This window comes from Lepisosteus platostomus, chromosome 11, assembly GCF_059453375.1.
Source record: "Lepisosteus platostomus isolate fLepPlt1 chromosome 11, fLepPlt1.hap1, whole genome shotgun sequence".
In the NCBI taxonomy this organism is placed as follows: Eukaryota; Metazoa; Chordata; class Actinopteri; order Semionotiformes; family Lepisosteidae; genus Lepisosteus; species Lepisosteus platostomus.
The window spans coordinates 44,453,929-44,475,048 of NC_142621.1; the positions used below are offsets into that span (position 1 = coordinate 44,453,929).

The following is a 21,120-nucleotide window of genomic DNA, read 5'->3' on the forward strand; positions in this document are numbered from 1 at the left end:
CAGGTGTCAAAGTCTAACAGCCTGCTTTGCCTGTTTCCTCCAGGTGCGGTTATATAAACCTTGGCGATTTAATATTTAAAAGACTCTCTTCACACACAGCCTTTGCAGCTGAGGAACTGATACGGGCAGGAAAGGCGGTTTTCTCACAGGGAAGAGTAACCAGTAAGCTGACTGGACTTTTAATTACCCGTGTCTATCAGTTTTAAGGGGAAATAACAATTGTGAAGCCAATATTATGTCCAGCATTTGTGATGGCACGGTTTTTTCATCTAAAAAAAAAACCAAACACTTGTGCAGCTCTCCAAACATACAGTATGCAAAGTGTAAAATTTCTTACATTTGTCACCTCTGCTGATTGACTCTGGACCCTGTATTTCAATTGAAATTGTGTTGTTCCTTATGAATATTTTACATTCTGTCTTTTGCTTGATGTACTTAATTCTAACAAAAATCTGTTTTTATAAAAATAACATTATCAGAGTAACTCTAAAGATTAGTAAATTTTACCAGAAAATATAAAACAAAGTAAACCTTCTTTGTTCATCTTTTCAGTTATTATATATTATAATTAGTTTTTGTTTGTTGGGGATTCTATTTAAAGTAGTGCTGTGGTTCTGACAAGATGTGTAAACTGTATGTATATCAAGAAGTGCAGAGTCATTGTGAAATCCTCAAAAAAGCTGACTCAGACCTATTCGTTTGCCATGTGGTCTTTTATACTTGCACCATACTGCATTGAACCAGACCAGTTTAAAGGGAAAGGGTTAATTATGTAACATAATCGATGATCCCTATCTGAGTTAATTTGTGCATTTGTTTGCTTTTCTGCACTTCACATGACACCCTTGGAAACCAGCCAACACTTTTAGTCAAAGCAACTTACATTTGCACCCAGCTGCGTCTTTTACTGGAGTTGGGTGAAGCAACATCTCACCTGTGGTTTGAACCCATAACCTTCTAGTTATAAGTCCTGAACCCTAACCACTGCTCCATGCTGCTGCTCGGTGCACATGCCACTGTAATTTTGAGTTCCCTTCACTCAGTGGAATAATATGCAACGCATTGCATTGCCGACAACATCGCTGTATGCGGTACTGTTCGTGCATTGATAAATAAACCTTGATTGATTGATATGAATCCTCCACCATTCTTCAATCGAATTACTACACTCTCTTCTTGGTAGTAGGCAATTTCGGGCTGGCTTGAGGAGCATGAGACAAATGTCCATTGCATTCCCTTGCCAGAACAACTCCCAGATTTAAATTCCAGAAACATAGTGAAGTACAGATACATACAGATCATTCCCACAAACCATTAGCCTCATGAAGCCTTATCACAGTCTCAATCAAAGTGACCCTGCTGGAAGAATTCAATAGCAAATATTTCAGAACTTTGAGGAATACCTGTCCCATCCTGGTATAGCTGTCCTGGTGTTTTCAGAGGCCTAACGCATAGTTCCATGGGGACTCCTAATACTTTGGCCAGTGAGTGTATTTTATTTGATTGTGCACTTAAAACACTTTCTCCACCTTCTCCAGCATTTCCCTCTGTTTTCTGTTTTGTGAAAACATACTGCGTTCAGCTACTGGCATCCTTAGCATTGCACTTTTTGTTTGTATTGAAATCTCTGAGATCACATTGGAGGGGGAATCCATTTTTTTTAAATTTACAGTCCTTGGCTATCCCGCATGTTCGAGGCATTGTTTCTAAGAACCTGAATGTGTCTGATAAGACCAATACAGGATCCACACCCTCTCTGAAAGAGCAAGCAGGTGTTCAAAATCAGAAGACTTTGGCTTTGGTTAAAGAGCACATTGAAACATTCAGTTTAAGAAGTTTAAGGATGTGTTCTGACTCTTTTCAGCTGACAGACATTGTTGAAATTAATTTTAAACAGTTTAGGCTGTTAAAACAATGCAAATGCAAACCAACCCACCAACACCTCTTTTCAAATCCAGTTACAGGAGGTTTTTTTTGTACTTAAGGCTTGTGCAGTGCATAAGGCTCAACAACAACAAAAGCATGCAGGGTTTGATCTGGTAAATTTATTTACTGGTATCTTTCAGGATTGCAGTATAAACAAGCTCATGAAAGTATTGTGTCTGAGGTTAAGAGAATGTCATTGAAGAAACCAAAACACCCACTTGTTTTTCCAAAAATACTTGTTGAGAAAATGTTATGAAACCTGACAGAAAAGGAAAGGTAACAACAGAACTTTAATGAAGTATACACACATCACAAAGTGCTTTTAGATTATGTATAATCCTAATATAGTTTAGAATCTTTCATCAGATCCATTTTCAAATAAAACTTTCACACATACTTTAAATGGACAAACTCACCTTTTCACAAATGCAGTAGGTCAACATATTTCTTGGAGATATTCACTGAGGTATTAGGAAACAGGTTCACAAATTTCTAAATGACAGATTTTTGGCACATCACTCTTTGTTGATCTTAGAACCGAAGACTACATTTCTAAAGCATTTCTTTTGGGGTTGTTAAACCATGGTTTCTTTTTATCCTTATTCTTATTTTAAATCTGCCAAGGTTTATCTTTTTTCAGTGCATGTTTCTGTTGTACAGCTCTTTGGAACGTACATTGGAAATGTGCCCTACAAAAATATATACAGACTATTATACATTATTATTGTAATGGAAGCTCTGTACATAAATTTGTTAATCTGATCACTTCAATAAAACAATAATCTTAAACAGTAGTCTGTGGAGTCTATCATATTGCAGTTTGCCTTCAAAGTAATACAGTTCAGGTTATTAATGGATAAACACATCAATATTCATGGTATCCAAAGGGCCTAAGTACTGTTAATCTTCTACTGGCTTGTTTACTGTATATAGATTTGAGTTTTGTGAAATGTGTAATGAAAGTATTTTTTCCATGCAGCATGTTTAAAAATATATACAATGTGCTTAAAATTCTCTTAGGTTTCATTTTTACTGATAATTATTTTGTTGTAAATGTTTCATGTAGTACTGACACCATAAAATTTTGGAAAAGCTGCACCAGGTGTTTCTACTGGGATCCCTTTCTTAAATAGAAGTACTGTATGTCACAGGAAACAGTGTGCAGAAGCAGACAAGAAGATCTTTATCTCTTGCTCTGTGGAAGATCCTGGCTTCTGGTAGTGCTGATAAGTACTTTCGCACAAATATTACTATCCTTTCCAAGCATACTAAAGCCTGAATCTGAACTCTCCCCTGGAGTTTCTATTAATCACTAACTGCTTAGCAGGGCTTACTCACTCTTTTCTCAGCTCTGTTCACAGCTGCTAGTGTCTTCCTTTAACCTTCCTTGTTCCTGAGGCTGAATTGTCTGTTATCTTTCCTTTTCTTTCTGTCTGCTTATTGTGATGCACAAACTGGGTTGCCTTGAGTGGATACTCGACAGCCGCCTGCTGAGCTCCTAAAACCTGACCATTTTAAAGGATGTTACTCACTCACTCCTCAGCTCCTGCTAGTCACTTTTCTCAAACGCAGCATTGTTCTTTTCAGGCAGTCGTAATTTACAGCTAAGGACTAAAATGGGATGATCATCTACGTCAGCCGACTGTAATGAAAGATCCCCATTTCCTGTCTCAGAAGTGTCAGTCTATAAACAAGAGCTCTCCTTAAAATTTGGAAGTGGTGAAACTGGGTCCTCACGCAGAGCTACTTTTAGGTCAGCGAACCCTGCTGTGCCTTGGAGTTTTAACACATCGCAGTTGGAGCAGCTTTCTGGCTGAGGTCAATGAGATGAATAGCTGTCTCCGTGAGCTGTGGCTCAAAGTGAAGGTTGTGCACTCTGAATCTGTGTAAATCTATGTAAAGGCCACTTTGGGTTACTTTGTTGCAAGTACCTGCTTTGTTTGGCTGTGGATCTCCTTGACCACCCCCCAACACATACCCTAAATACCTATTTTAGTCCAAACTCCATCACGCTTTCCTAGGTTTTGCTGTGAACCTTGCTTTACGACTTTCATCTAATACTGTATGGTGATGCTCCCTCCAGCAGTTAAGATCGTGACATCATTGAGGTACACAGACAAGTACTAAGAATGTGCACAAAGGAGCCTGCCCATCATTCACTGAAAAGTTCCTGCCCTTTCTCTCATAATTTACTTTTTCTTTATCATATTGTAGAGTGTGGTCAAACCACTCCACCAGTCGGCCAAGGGGTGATACACAGAGATACATGTTCGTATTCATGTTTAATTGGTAGTAGGCACCACCAACTTGCTGATCAGTGATGATCTCTTTGGGAATATCAATCGAAGAGAACACCACTGACTAACATTTGTAATGCAGTGTTCCATACTGATATTGCCTCAGGATATTTCCTCACATAGCTGATAATTAAAATATATTCATGAGCTTGGAGTCAACTCACTCAATGGACCCACCAGGCCAAAGGCAATATGTTACTGTATATTAGTTAATTGCCTGTCTGGACGGCATTTTCAATACCTCTTTCCTTATGTACAAATGTGTATCAAGAAGGGGTGTAAGATAACCCTACAGTATCTAGGGATTTCTATTGCTAAAGGTGCCACCCAACCAAATGTGAATGAGCAAGCTGGATCACTGTCTGCTGACTTACTCTGTAGAGTACATTGTCATGTACTGTACAGTAGTGTAGGAGCCAGATCCCTTAGCCTGCTCCTCCGCTGGAGATCCATCAAATTCCTCTACTTCTTCTAAGGCATGCCTCATAGTAGGATTGGTGAACTAATTTGACCTAAACATAATGCCAGCTAACCAGAGTAGCTCTACTACCCATGTGGGAGTCAACCAAGTAGAGGTGCTAGTACCTTCACCAGAGTGGTACTTTCTGTCTGTATGCTATCTTTCTGTCTGTATGACCGGTCTATTATTATACCATTAACCAACACAGGCCCTACTCCGGCAAAGACACTCTACCTCTGATGTTCCAAATGAACTGGGAAAAGTGGAAAAGAGTTGTGATGAATGTCCTTGTCTTCTAACACATTATTCCCAACTTTCAGCTTGGGCGAGATCCTGGGAACTAATCGCAGACGTCACACAAACACAGCACTGCCTGAACCAACTAGAGCTTGAACCACCTTTCAGTTTACCCAGAAACAGTGTCCTCTTACCTGTGGGAGGAATGCTCACCTCGGCCTGTGCAGTACTATCTGCCACATGCTTGGCACGTGATTTGCCTTTGAGTCCACCAGCTCAAGCCTCCATTATCATATCATGTGTGCAATATGCCCCCATTCCCTGCATGCAAAACACTTACACTCAATATGTATATATTGAAAGCTACTGTATGTAGGCAGATTATACGGTAGGTAGTCTGCCTAGGTCCTAACTTTAACTTTGCGACATAGATGTATGTATTGGTTTTTCTAGGATAACTACTGTACTGTAGCTATGGGCACTACTTAGTTGCTTGATGAAGCTTCACCAAAGCTATGAATTTATTAATGTCCTCATTGTTTCTTTGGCCCAGGGTACAACATAACTCAGGGACTGGGCTCTGGCAATATGTTTTTCACCCATATTTCAACTACTTTAGTAATCTACAGTACTTTAGTAATAAACTACTTTAGTAATCTAGTTCACCCGAGGGCATCGTGTGCCATTGTCTCAGAGGCATTTAGTTGCATATCACTAGTATATTTCAGGGGGATAGCTCCCTTGACCGTCCTCAGCAACCATCCACACCAGGTACTTTCCCCTGCGACAGATGTCACTGTATCACCTGCAAGTACATATCTAACACCACACTCATTCAAGGCCCCTCAGGACAATTCCAGATCACTCAGATGACATCTTGTACCTCCAGCAACCTTATTTAATTATTTAAGATTAAAGATTTCTCCAAGCCTTTTGTTTCTCATTTCACCTCTGACAGCCATGATCACACTAATCTCTCCGTCTGTGTTCTCAAAGATGGTTTTCCTAACTCCCGTATCAGAAAGACTACAGAAACTAAAATTATCCTGCAGCTAGGCTCTCAATGACAGACTCATTTTCTTCTAAATTCTCTCTATTCATTGTTGGTTTCATTTCACACCTCTCTTCGCCTATCCTGACTTCACACCACCTGATTGGCCTCTCTTTCTGTCCCCTGCTCCCGCCTCTCGCCCCTCCTCTCTCCCAGCTTTTGTTCTCCTGCTACATTACCTTTGCCTACTGCCCTGTCTTTCTCACACCTGAAGAAGGCTCCATTGCCGAAACGTTTTGTTTTCTTTCTTCTCTTTTCAGCATGGAATAAACATATTACTGTTCCTTATCACTAGTATAATTTTCTTATACTGAACTATTAAGGGTGGGCATTAGCAGGCTCTGCCCCACTGCTGCGGTCATATTTGGAAGATCCTGACTTCTGATAGTGAGGTTAAGTACCTTCACACAATATAACCAAACTTCCTAAAGCCTCTTTCAGATTCTCCCCTGGAGTTCTTGTTAATCACCAACCGCTTAACTAAAGCAGGAGCCACACTTTTCTCCTGTGTTCTTGATAAAGTCAGCCCCTTCTTTTAACCTTTCTCATACCACACAATAGGTTTCATATTACATTTACTCATATTTCCTTTTCTTTCCACCTTTTAATTGTACTCACTTGCTTTGTGTGGATACCTGACACCCTTTTCCTTCTAAAAGCTTGCTTTTTAAAAAAGCATTACCCTTCCCACTCCAGCTGCTGTTCATCAGCCACACAGAGCTTGGTTAACCTCCTTCAGCTGAAGTTCCTCATGCTTATACTGTCACTGCAATTACACATACTGTACATGTGCTAATCTTACTATCTCTGCTTTTCCACAGTGGCCTCTAGTGGCTGCCTAGTTGTCACTACAGACCCGAACGTCTGGCTTCTCTTGCTCTTCTGTATACTATTTCAGTTTACCGTAAAATACATAACCACAGAATGTTTTGACATATTGGAAAGAACTGAACACATCATCCTGTGAATAAATCAAAACTGCTAATGCTGGCAGAGCAATAATGCAAATTCACGTCAAGCCCGAATGTTTTGAACTCCAATTAAGTAGCAGGCGATGTCCAGTCCATTAAAAACTGAGTATAACAGAATCTAGTGCCAGAAAAAGAAGGAACCAGTTGCTCCTCTTTTTCTGTGATACTATTGAGGGAATTACTACTGAGGAAAGCTGTAACATTGTGTCATACTTACATTCAAAATGTTGTATTTTGATTTTATGCTGAAATATAATTGGTAATTTTAAATGATGAACTACAACTGTATGAGCTCCATAAACAGTTTAACTAGATTTTCCTTTACAGCTCTGATGAAAAAGAGAGATTCTGTAGATCTGTTGTCTTTGTCTGAGGGAACAGCTCAGTCTCATAATGCTGAGCCCAGTAACTCACAGAGCACTTACAGTAGGTCATGTGCTCTCATTGTATGTATGTCTTATGTTTGAATTATTGTAAGAAACTGAAAATGAAAAAATACTAAATCTATGTATTTATATGAATTAATTCCTCTTTATTTTCCTTTTTGTCTATATTTCCAAATTGTAAACCCCTTCTTTAGTTTATTATAAATGAGGTCAAATTCTGATAAGCTTTGATAAGTTAAGTTACAAAATAGCCAACAAGCAGAAGGCTCTAATTTGCTCCCCATTACTGCGTTAGTATACATACTGTATGACATGTCATTCATGTATATATATGGAGCATCAAAAGAAACTTATCAGTATTAATTGCAACAGATACACAATGTTATAATCAGTAAAAATGTTATATTTTCTGTAGCAGGTTCAATGATATTTAATTGGATGTTAAATGCATAGGTTAATCATTATGCTGATTGACATTTGCTATCATTGGGCTGATCAGATGAGGGTTTACTGTGAAAGTCACAGGTGAGGACCACTGTAGGAAACAATACAAACTATGTATTTTCAATGCATGCTCGTGAGATTTTGTCCCATTCCTCTTGTAGAGCTGGAAAAGCATGTGCCTGTTAACTGTTCTTCAAGTCCTCGATGCATCACATCGGCCCAGGTAATCTCACAATTTTTAATTTTCCATGGGGATTCAGTCTAAAAGATGTTGTTACACAAGCAGAACATGCATTGTCCTGTTGGAATGCTATTGTGTCTGGATGAGTGCACAGGGCAGAGCCTGGGACTTGATCAATGTAGCACCGTGCAGTCAGGCTACCATCAATCACTGTTGTGGTTCTGTCGTGATTAGCCACTACTGCCTAGACCATCACATTGATCCACCACATTGATATGTCTGTTGCACACAACACTTACTTGTGCATACCATTATGGTCCTGGATGTCAGTGTCCTTCAGACTAACCTTCATTCATGACTAAGGAGATCCTGGTCACTGCTGGCGAGTTCACTTGGGTTGTTATTCCAAAAAAACGATGGCCGAAAGGCATTGTTCTCTTAATAAGTGAGGCCTATTAGTTTATTTCTGTGTCTTTTTTCTTGTATGTCACCTGGCTTGATATCCAACAAGTTCATTCATCTCAAACATGTGCTAATCAACTGTCTTGCTTGAGATTTATTGCTTGTGTTACAGTCATAATCACTCGAGTGTATCGCGGCCAGTCACTAATGATCAATTAATCATGGCATGAGTAAATGACACCAAAAACATTTAATCAAAATCATTAAACTGTATACCGTACTTTATTATTTTTAGAAATACAGGTTTAGACATTGCCTTGTTTCTTTTGATGTTCAGTGTTGTACATGTAGAGAGAAAAAGCATACAGTAAAAAGAAAAGACATACCACATTTATTTGGAACTATATACAGTACACCAAAGAAAAAAAGTACGAAGGCTTTTAATACCTGCCTGCTTGTGCAATGTGTGAAATTGTGGCCACCAGAGGGAACCACAATTTGTGCCCAGTATATGAAGATGCTCCAAATATCAGTTCTGCTGTCTGTGCCAGTGCTTACAGTATGTACCAAAAGCGGGAGGTATTTTTATTGGTGGGTGTGCTTTACAAGTGGTTCGCTAATCACATGCCTCATATCACCAAAGAACACAGGAAAGTTTGCAAACAACCCATCTAGCTTGTTTGTTTTTAGTACTGTAGCTACTTGGTCTGAAGATCTTAGTCAGATGTTTCTGTCAATGTTATCTGCTTCCACAGCATGGCTGGATAATTTATTCCAGACTCACACAAGCCTGGTTAATCATTGGACATGAACTCAAGTGGCCGCGTGAAGGCTCTTTTTGTCCAGTGAAATGTCTGTCAAGTGCTCCATCCGCCTAGAGGTGTGCTGCCAACAGCTTTTTGAATTGTAATATAGTTTCTCTTGTAGGCTGACCTTTGGCTTGTGAACTTTATTTGTGTGCTGATAAAGATCTTATTCTAAAATTCCTGAAATGCTTTAGTATAACCTGAGATACTAAAGCTGCAGAAACTATAAAAAGCACCTGAAACTGTGCCATCTGGTATTTTTTTTAATTAACAAAGGCTATAAGTATAATTCTATCTTTTTTCAGTCCTGATAAAATAGCACTGCAAATGAAAAAAAAAGGTTAATAAAAAACAGCACTGCAAAAATAGTCATTCAGTTTGGGAAGATTCAAATTCAATGGTTGGGAGCTATCTAATCTTGTGGATTGCTTTCAAAGATCTGCACCTTTGTGAGAACGACTTGCGTCATGCCCCCTTAATCAAATTTTTGGAGAGGGGTAGATTTGGAGATTAGGTAGTCTGAAAAAATGACTGAGAATAAAACAAAATAATAAAAATGGAGTGAGCCTGTTTCAGGCATAAAATTTGGAGTGCAGCACCCAGGGGGAGCCTTTGAAGTTCACACAGTAAAGATGTGATTTACTTGTACAGTGATGTGACACATCGCCAAACAAAATGTACACTATTGCAGGTCAACATTGGTGACAGCAGCTGAAGCTGCTGTTGACAGAGTTAAAAGCTTAAGAATTAGCTCTAGAAAGCACTTGCAAAGGAAAATAATAGCAATCTTAAGGTGTCTTTAAGCACCAAGTATATTTTGACAATCCATTGTATTGAATAAGTGAATATCAGTATAAATACTATAATAATAGTGAATATTTCATGGGAACACAAAGAGAAAACTTTCAGTGCTAATTTTACAAATACACAAAAAGTAAAACTGCTGGATGTTTATTCAGGGGGTCAGTGGAAAGAGTGTTAAAATGTTCTTTGTTCAGGTTTGATATTTGCTGCGCGGCTCATAATTGTCTAGAACTGTTTCAAAGACCCTAGGCCAGCATACAGTTCCTACAGTTACACAGTAAGGTAATACTGTGGACCACCAAATCCTTAGTTTATGGGATGATAAAAAGTGGTTTATTTGTTAAATAGCTGACAGTCATATTGGCATGTTCTACAATGCTAAATGTGACAGTAGTTTCTGTTGCTTACGGTATGCTGTGTTTTAACACTGTCAGTTACGTACGTTACAAGGGAGAGGTCAGTTGCTTTGTGGTTCCATTCCATTAACATTACCCCTTGTTAGAATGTTCCCTTAAAGCCACAGTATGTCAAACCAAGTGTTTCCAGTCACTGGAATTTTCCATGTTTTGCACTCACTTTGAAGGCTCTCGGCAGATTTTATCAATTATTCTGTTACCCATTTAGGAACTGTGAATTTGTCCTTTCTTTCTGTCTTTTTTCTCATCATCTGAGGTTGATACACTCTCTTGCGTGACTGAGTGGCAGTGTGAAGATGTTGGGTGTCAAATGTTCTTGTTGCTGTTACCAGCCACAAACCAGTGTTCCATGTTTATTCTGCAAGTTTTTGTTGTAACTGTTTTCATAAAAGTCCTGACCACAGTATTGCAATGCAGTATTTCCAGAACAAAGAGAATTACTTTTTTTCTCAAAAAATGCAGACAGAAGTAGATATGCAAAAATTAAGACTTTTTGGGGGTTGTCTGTTTTAGTATACCTTGCTTGCGGCTGAAACATTACTTGCCTATTAACACTGCTTACTTAAATATCAAGTTTTAGACTACAAAATCTTCTTCTTTTGCCACTCTAGCCTTTGAAAATTAACCTTCTCGGGCTGCCATGTTACACCACCTGTACAAGGGCTTGTTTAGTGCCCAGGACTGCGCCTGCAATCTAGGCCTGGCTGGTTCAGGTCCAGCCCAGGCAATGTCATTTACCATCTCTAAAGAGATGGCCCTTGTGGATGCGCACAACTGGCCGAGCACTGCTGACAAGAAGGGTTACAACTGAGAAGAAGCCATTTGGCCCATCTAGCCTGTTTGGTAGTTAGTAGTTGATTGATCAAAGGATCTCATCCAACCATGTCTCAAATGAAGCTAAAGCATCCACTTCAACCAGATGGCTGGGGAGCTTGTTAATGTGCAATTTAAGGGCAGCTCTCTCTGTCTGTGCTGGGACCTGATCCTGGTTGCTCACGTTCTCTAAGCACACAGCACACTGCCTGGATGACTTGTGTAATTCATCCACGGAAAAGGACCAGGTCCTCTTCTGCAGCAGAATTAAGATAATTTCACTGCTTTACAGCATAGTTATAGTGAATTATATAGATTACCTGTCCACTTTAAGACAAGTGAGTGCCCACTTTAAAATAAGAATGCGCTTATTGCACTTTCATTATCAACCCATTGTTTATAAAGCAGATTGTACTGATACTCTGCTTCTGACTGCTTTTTAAACTGTGCATAATAATGGGTAAACTGTAATAATGTCATTTTATAGACACATTTTTTTTTCTGATAATCTTTATGCTATGTAATTAGTTTGGCACTGAAATTAAATGAGAACCAAGGAGAACCCTTGACTGCTTCATTCACTTTATGACATCCAGTTTGGTCTCTGATAATAATCCATTTCCCTGGACTGCAGTGAGATTTTTTAAATTACTCTAAGTGCAGTGTATGAGTTTACTTTGCATGCATTTATCAAAAACACAAAAATATTGTGATATATGGTATAAAATACTCTTCTCTGTTATTTTTAAAAATAATTTAACTACTGCAGGTCTGTGCTTGTTGCCTTTGATACTTTTATCAATTACAGCCATATATGATGCATTTAAAACTGCTGTGCTGACAGGAACATGAGTAACTTTGTAAACACGTTCGACTTCTTTTTCAACTTTATCTGCATTTGCACCTAGGAAATGTGATGGCTGCTGTGTCTGTTCTTAGCAGGATGTCTAAGCTCTTTCTATCTACTTTGTGAGATCTTTCTATTGCTTATCAACAGAAGAAATAAGAGCATCAGAGAGATCACAGATTGCAGACTCCTGTCCGTATTACATTAGGATCTGCAGAGCCGCAATGTGAGAACCTTATTTAGACATTTCTTGAATGTCCCCAGTGACTCAACATCTGTATCATGTGTCTCTGTCTTCAGCCTTTCACCCACAGTTTTTTGGCAGAACTTCACCCACCTGTTCTCTGCATGTGCATGAACTTTATTTCCAGGAATCTAAAATAGCCCCTTAGCTAAATTAAAAAAAAATTACAGATAGTGAAATAGAGTTTGGAGGTCTCAAAATGTATAGTGTTCTTACTGAATAATATAATCATATAATCAATATGAAGCAAAACGAAGTTAACTCTTATGGAAAGCACAAGCCATCAGATTCCTCATGCAGTTTCTTTTTGAATTTCCAATAGAGCGATACGTCCAATTTGGTTGATGTAACTACTTAGACAGGTAACGGACAGATATATTAATAGATCTCAGATGTGTGACTGTTTCCAGGCTTGGCAAAACTTTTAATGGTTTTTGGCTTTTACAACAAATACATTTATGAATATTCTAGAAGTCGTGTTAAGCTTGGTCCTCATAACTCTGACTTGAAATCATGCAGCTCATTATATCGATCGGAGGGCTGCAAAGGGATTTGTTTTTAAAAGTTTATTATTGTTTTTTATATGTAATATTTTATTTTTAAAGATTAATTTGACCCATGTGTTGCAGCCTAGGCAGCTTATTAGAAAACCCATGCAAGTTGTAGCTCTTCTTTACTATATATATATTTCAGTTGACTTCTCCCACTTGAAACTGATGATATAAAAGAAGGCCCTTTAGGTTAAGGAGTGTTAAAGAGCCACACACATGGTTTTCCTAAGCTGTAAATTTTATGGATGATTTCTGATGTGGTTACAGATTTATACCCCCCAACTAACCAGAGCAGCTGAAGGTAATTACTAGCCAGCCTGCCGTAGTTGGCTTCTGTGCTTGAACAGGCTGATCCCCAGATGGAAGCAGAACTCAAGTTGTCAGAGCGGCACTTATGTATCACTGCCTTTGTCTGTTTTGAAATTCTAGATGTGGCATTGTGCAGTCTGTACTGTATATAAGGACAGGTCATCCGCAATTCTGAATCACAGAACTGGAAGAGTGAATGAGTAGTACTAAAAACATTTGAACAGCAATTCTTATTGTCATCTTAAGAGCTTCTGTTACCTGTGACACTACTTAATCTGCTATGGTAACATCATGTAATATATCCGTAGATTGATTATTAGTGATTTTTTTATATACTCAGTATACATCCTCTAAAAAAAATGCAAGAATGCATTTTGAAGGAGTGTCTTAAAACCAGTTTTATAGTGATAATAAATCTCTGTTCATTCAAACAATACACATATCCAACAAGTTTTTTTTTAAACATGAATGTATTATTTTTGAGTGAAACAACCCAGAGAGACTTAAAGAGGAAGAGGACAAGTACTGGTACACTAGGCAGATCACGCAGCTAAAGCTTTCAATAATCGACAGATTGAGAACTGTGTTTATACGCTGTGGTATTTCCAAGTCAGTAGGAGGGAATGTTCTTATTGGCTGTGTAAATGGCTTGTAAATGAAGATGTACTGTTAGTCTTTTTTGTATCAAAGAAATATCAACGTGACAGTCATTGTTAAAGCAGCACCTTTGCTTTCTTTAGAAGAGCATGATGACTTAAAATTATCCTCACAGGGCAGCCATATATAGACTTCAGATATGGTACTGGTACTTCAAAACTAAGGCAGCTTAATATTGCTGTTTACTCAGTCAATTTAAGTACAAAGAGCATACAGTACCTTCTTTCTGTATTGCAAATATGGAGTTAATTAAAGCTTTTCTGGTTGGGGCAGTTTTCTGGACATTTGGTTTTAACAGATTCTGATTGTGTAGGCAGGCATCTGCAGAAAAAACAAGATAGCATTTATACAGATATCCATCTGTACATTTGTCATGCAAACTCATCATGACCTTTGACCAGTATTTTTAAAGGCTTAACAGAGCAAATTACAGAAAAGCACCCTTACTTTGTCCTTCTTTAGTGAAACTGCTTGTTACATTTAAGCACTTACTCATGCATATACTGTACATATTAGTCAGGCTTTGAAATTATTCTCCAGCTGCCTGGAAGAGAGCAGATTAAGACCTGGCTGACCGCAGCCTGCAGTAAGGTCGCAGGTCAGGATTTAATAAGCTCTTCGTCTCTGCAGAATGGCTGCATGGCACACTTGCTGTTTCATAGTATATTGACGCCGAGAGCTGTGATCAGCCATTTTCCATCCAGATTTTCCCCTGGCCATCACATGGAAGCTGTTGAGAGCTAGCAGTACAGTCCAAGAAGACTTCAGAACCCTACCTTTTTAAAAATAATTTATTATATATTTTTCACGGGACATTAAGCAAAGTCTAGAATCATCTAGGTAGACCTTTGAGGGCATTCCAATCCTTGTCTTGTTAATCCGACAAATAAAAAATCTCAGCTCATAACAAGGGTACAGTTCAATTCCTTTGTCCTCTTTGTAAATGAAGAATTTACTGCTGGAGCTTTGAACTTGCAACCAAATTGTAAATCTTACCCACTAGAACAAAGACAGAGAGAGCTATGGGTTAGGTTTATGAATTCCCTTCATTATAACTCACTTATTTGGTTGTGTTTCTTGTTAGGCTATGGGACTGTAATTTGGTCTAAGAATATCAACCTGGGGTAATGTAATTGATTCATTGCCTTCTGTTATGGTAGAATGATCAGCTTTCAATAATTAAAAAATATTTCATTCAATAAATCATAAATCAAGACCAATCTTAATTAGTCTGCTATATCAGTTTGGTTTCTATTATAAAACATTCAAAAAGGATATGACAAAAATGATTGCTTTTTATGTGAATTTCAAAAACTCACTGCACTGATATTTTAAGAGTTCTGGCTATTTACTACAATAAATTCTTAGAAAATTAATATTAGCTTCTCTTTTATTAAAGCCTGCTACTTCTGTCTCAGAGTCTTTATTATGTATTTCTTGGCTAAGAAAGAGTCTAACAGCAAATACCTGAGCAGCATAGTCACTATGGCAAATGAATAATGAAAATATTTTCTGCTAATAGTAACAGAATGTAAAATCAGTCTGTTCCATAAATCTTTGTCAAACAAATTTACTCACTGCTACTTATTTAGGAAGGCAAGATGAGAAGACAGGTGAAAGAATTAATCACATTAATTGATGGCATTGTAGCAAGAGGTTTATAATTTCATGATCAGAGACCTACTGAGCACTATATCACACAATTTTAAATATAAGCACAATTCACTCTGTTTCCTTATTGGTATACTGTACTGTTTGTATGTTTGACCTTGTTCTGCAGCTCATTTCTTAAGGAGCAAGAAACATAAAAATGTCCAATGTCTGCAATGGGCACATTGCAGTTGTCCAAGGTAGACTAAGAAGTCTCTCTAGGTGACACCATTCTTAGGACGCTGCACACAGTACTGTTAACCCCTCAGAAACTACCACTGATATATGTATATAACAAGCATCAGCAATTAGTGTTCTACTATTAGAACAACTTACACTTTATATTAGTGTACGTTTGGGTGAAAAGAAACTAAGCCAGTCACTGATGAGTCTTTGATTCACATTGATCAGAATCCTCAAGCACTGGATTGCAACAGCTCAAGGTCAGCTATACATGAGCAGCCAATCAGATGTGCTGTAGCAGTAGCGGCTGCACTGCCGCAGTCAGAGGTGAATTATTTATTCTGACCCCTTGCCCAGATTCTCTCAAAAAAGAGCTTCAGAAATAAATCCGAGGGATATGTAAGCTTATCCATCTTGTGTAGTATCACAGCAATGATTTTGCAGTCTGGTTCCTCAGTTGCTTTCCAATTGGGTAGTCTGGAATGTAAAAACTTTCCATTCACTTTTTTTTTTCATACAAAGCTATAAAAATAATTAAAGGGGATGTCAGGATGTTAAACAGTCCTTATGTCTTCACTTAGGCCCACATCTGAATTGAGCAAACTCTAATCACAACCACTTTCTAAACTCATTGTTTGGAAAAAAAAAAAACAGTTCTGCTTCTGATTCACGAGGCTTGGCTAGACCATTAGCTGAGTTCTCTGTGGAAGGCAATTTCAGTTTCTGTCATTTACAGAACAGTCCAAACTAAATTCATTACCAAAGTGCAATAACCGTGGCTGTTTGCATTATTTGGATATGGACAAAATGTGCATTTTCATTCAGAATAATTTCATGAAAATTACTGTATGTAATGGGATTTTTTGTACGTCACCACCCTGCTGTTTTATAATAACAGTTATGTTCTGCCTCTTAAAAGCTCTCGATGTGTGTCAATGAATCAGAGACCTATTTTGTATGCTCAGATGCCCAGCATTTAGGAACTTATAGCTTAAGAAGGATTAGTATTGTACAAGATTTCTATGAATTGCTTCACAGTTACTATTAATTGAAATAATAATACATGGCTTAAGGCTTTTTGCCTGAGGTGGTTGACGTAATGCAATTGCTTGGTATGGATCTTTTATGCCACAACAAGAATTTAAGCCACATAGTTACTCAATTGTATACATTTATTGATCTCATAGATACTACTGTAGTATGGTCAGACAGAAATCATGAAATATTGTTACTTTTCAATACATTTTTAAACATTTGTCTGGTAAAGAATATAACAAAAAAAACAGATTTCGTAAGTAATTTAGTCTGTGATAGTCTGTCATATTTCATTTCTGGCGTCCTGGTGTTCTTTAATTTTTTTTGTTAGTAAGTGAGGGCATTACTCAAGACTGTTTGAATCATGTCAAACCAATGTTCAACAGGGACAGGAACAAAGTGTTTTTCCATACTTCGTATTTGAAACAGTGAGTACTGAGTCCCATAGTGGAGTAATTTCTCCTTGTTTGTAATTCAAACCATGACTGACCAAAAAATGTCACCAGCTCTGAGTTCAGTGAAATGAACAAGGGTGATTTCGGTTCACTGTCTCCCTCCCACCGGCAGAAATATACTGTATAAGACAGCTAACTCTGTTTAAGCAAGGATACCATCAGAGTGGGAGTGGTTCCTCTCTTTGGGCTTTGCTAACAAAAATGTTTTTTGCTTAGTTGGATGAAAAGGGGTTTGTGAAGCTGAATCTAAATTTAGCAGCTTGCTTTTGTACTTGTCTTCCAGTTTGTTGTGCAGTTTGCTTTTCATACAGTATCTCAGGAGTTGTCGTGGCCACAGGGCTGATGAGCTGGTCCCGTCACGTTCGCACTCCTGAACTGTCTTCATTTCTCAGCCACCCCTGGCCAGATCATCAGCGGCAGTCTGGTGTGAAAGTTTTTTCAGTGCTTAGCAGCTCTGTGCTTCCAGAGACCATGTGACTGTAACATCAGCCACACAAACCCTGATCAATTCCAGATGTCTTCCAGACCTTGTCACGGCTTCCTTTTTTCCATCACACTGGTTTTGAGCGGCGGCTTTCTGAATGTCATGGACCTGAATGCGCCAACCTTAACTTTTCTGAGGGCTGATTGTGAGGGCCAATCTGCATTGGCCTTTAAAAACAGAGACAAATTCCTGTATGTCTCTAGTTCTTTTTTTCTGTATATCTAGATATCTGTTTATCGGTTTATTTATCTGCTTGTTTATTTATTTTTTTTCCTAACAGTATTTGCCATGAGTCTGAAATTTTCCACCTACAGTATATACAGCTGACTATATTGTTGGACTGCCTGGTGCATGCTAGATGGAAAGACTTTAAACACTCAGTTGGGAATTAGTGAGATTTAGACACTAATTATATAGCAGGCAGCACATTAAAAAATCGCTGAGAATTGCTATAAAAACACGTTTCATACCAAGGGGGAGGGCAGGTTAGGTAAAAATAGATCACATATATTTAGGTTATATAATTTTTTCCAGGTATGCATAATTCTCTTCATATGCTGGTAATTCTTGTCTTTATCAAGACATTGCTTGGTTGGTTGGTTGGTTGGTGGGGGGAGTAATTTCCATAACTGTCATTAGCTCATCAAGACTGGCACTGCTAAAGCTGGGAAATTCGATATTTTAAGTGGTCACTTGCATAGAAAATTAAAACAAAGCAGAAATGTCAAGGCCAAAATGCCACAATGCCCAACCATATCAGTGAGTGGTGGCAAACTAATTATATAGTCAAATCATAGGCCAACATTTACATGCATTCTACAAAGAGTGCATAATAGTGATGTAATTTTGCTAAATATAGGAATGATGCTTGATTTTTCATTTGGGCAAACTGAGAACATGCTTCCTTCCAAAGAGTGTGTGCCTTGGCCTGATTGGCTCTGATCACAAGGGAAAATAAGGACTAGACCCCTGTAGTAGGCCTTCCCGTACAATTTTGCAGATAGTTAAGTGTTGTGCTTGGTCCTTATTAATGGCTTGAATGCCTAATGAGAACATACACAGAAGAGGACTGTAAGTAAGCTGCACTATCCACCAGTTTCTCCACAAATTACTATAACTGTTAAAGGAGAGCTCAAAGAGCACTGTGGATTTGAAGAGATCTTGAACTGATTTTCAAAGTTTTCTTTTCCTGTGAATAATTATGTTTTTAAACTACTAACCCCAAACCAAAATTAATATTAACGGCATATTTTGGTTTTAACAGCTATGCTGCTTTTTCATTTTATAGAGGTATCATAGTCACATGAAAGCCCTATTACAGTCCTACAGAAACTATTTTCTGTTGCTTGGTTTAGTAATACCTCTTAGCGAAAATATCTTGATTTATATAATGCTTAGGTATAGCTGTGGAGTTAGTTCATTATTCAATTTTAAATTTAATCATTATTGTAAAATGTACTGGGTAAGTGACTGTTTTTACATAGCTTAGAATTTACTGTTTTGAACATAAATCTGTCAAATTAAAACAGCTGGATTTTCTTGCTTTGATGAAGATTTAAAAGTGCTGTTCTTTAAACGAAATCAGAGCATACTATGTATTTTAAATATAATATAATGGTTCCAAAGGGAAAAGAGAATAAAACAACTATTCTTGTAGATTTCAGGTTTTGTAATATACTGTAGAAATCTCACCGACAAAAACTGTCATCTGCTCATACTGCTTTGCAGGTAAAAGCCCTGTGTAAATATTTACATTGTCCTTGTTGGAAAGCTTTCAGCAAGGTACACAGGCAGCAAAAGCCCACTTTTCAATGAGACAGAGGCTGAGACTTGTCTTCTTCAAAAATCACATTTTTATTAATCAGAACTGTGTGTCGAAAGCTGCCAGGTCAGACATTGTGGTTCGGAACATAATAACCTGACATCACACAATGTTAAGGCACTGCAGAGTCTCAGAGACAATAAAGTAGGAAGAGTGGAATTTGAAAACCACATACCTTTATGGAAATGCCTGTGGGGAGCATAATTTACTCTAAATTCTGGGTAAACTTTTTTCTTTTTTTCCATGGACTCCAGTTTTACGACTCCCTCACTGTGTATAAACCCAGAGGTTTTTAATTTTTTTTTAAAAGTCTAACACATTGCAGCACCTGGATGTACTTTCTCTCTCTGGGCCTGAACAGTAAGGTGATTAAACTACAGATGATGTTTTTAGCCAGACAGCTGAATTCAACTCTAATGAATTAAACCCAAGCAAAGAGGTGGGGGTGTCCTCTGTTGCCCCCTTTAGGCCAGGTAAACCGAATCTCCTTGGCACTTGTAATCATTAAACTGCATTCTTCTTATGTCTGCTCAGTATTTCCTGGTTATTGCTTATCTCTTCTATCATCTGTCCTTAGCTAAGACAGCTAAAGAAGTCTCCCCTTATCTGTATTAAGCAAGCTCTCTGTCTCCCGTTGAAAAGACTATTTGAGTACATTTCTTAATGTGTGCATAGAGGCTTTGTCTTTACATCAGATCCTAGTGAAGCCATGAAGATAGTTTTATTAGACAATGTAGGAGCCAAGCATCTGGTGTTAGCTCTGGGACTTCAAATGCAAGAGGATGGATAATAACTATTTTTTACTGCTGCTAAAGCAGCCATCTACCTTGCAAACCTACAAGATCCTAAATACTTCACAAACGATAACAGTTTAATTCAGAAATTGCAGCCTATCGTAGTACTTTGTTACAAACATGGCATGTTAATATCCTCCATCGTAAAAGCAGTTCATATAATTTAATGAAAACCTTTTAAGCTCCAGTGTTAAACACCCCTGATGGATGAGATCAATTAAAAGGTAAAAAGGGGCCCTTGAATTTAGTTTGACAAATTCCTCAATTAATGCAGTTTAGATGATTCAGTTTCTGCCTTTTGATAGCTGCATGAATCGTGATGTACAGTTTACAATACGTTGACGCAGTTTTTCAAACTGAATAGAAAACATTATCAGAGACTTTGTCACCGAATCCTTTTCCCATAGTTTCACCGACACAGGCTTTTAATCGTCTTGGAAGAGAGAAGAAAAAACTTAAGTGTTTCTTATAATTAGTGTCTGTTAAGATGTCCATTTAAGTTCACCTACAGTATAGAAAGGTCCTTACTATAGTGTTTGCATGTTTTTACAGGGTTTTCACCAGGTGTTCCAGTTCCACCTCTGAAAGACATAAGACGATGCATGGATTTCAAAGGAATTTTAACCTTGTTGGAGAGAGGATGGGGGGTACGACCAACACTGGCAACAAGACTACAGACAAAATTAAAAAGCACAATAGGCCAAATTGTCTCCTCTCATTTGTGGCATTTCTGATGTCCGAAGATTCTTAACTGTGATATTTGTTGGAGCTGTTTGCTGCAGTAGGATAAATATAGCTCATTATGAGGTTGAGGTCTTTGTTGTATCAACAAAACAATGCATGCACCAGTGACTGGAGCCACACTGGGGTTATTGAGGAGGCAGCAGCAGAGGGG

The 21,120-nt window shown here is 38.1% G+C and overlaps 1 long non-coding RNA gene across 1 annotated transcript in view; it reads left to right on the forward strand.

Annotated features, from left to right (window-relative positions):
• LOC148652782 (uncharacterized) overlaps positions 1–21,120 on the forward strand; it is a 66,465-nt gene that overhangs the window by 13,932 nt on the left and 31,413 nt on the right. Inside the window, exon 2 of the long non-coding RNA XR_015925417.1 lies at positions 7,934–7,995. This is a non-coding gene — a long non-coding RNA (uncharacterized LOC148652782). The remainder of the gene's footprint in view (positions 1–7,933; positions 7,996–21,120) is intronic.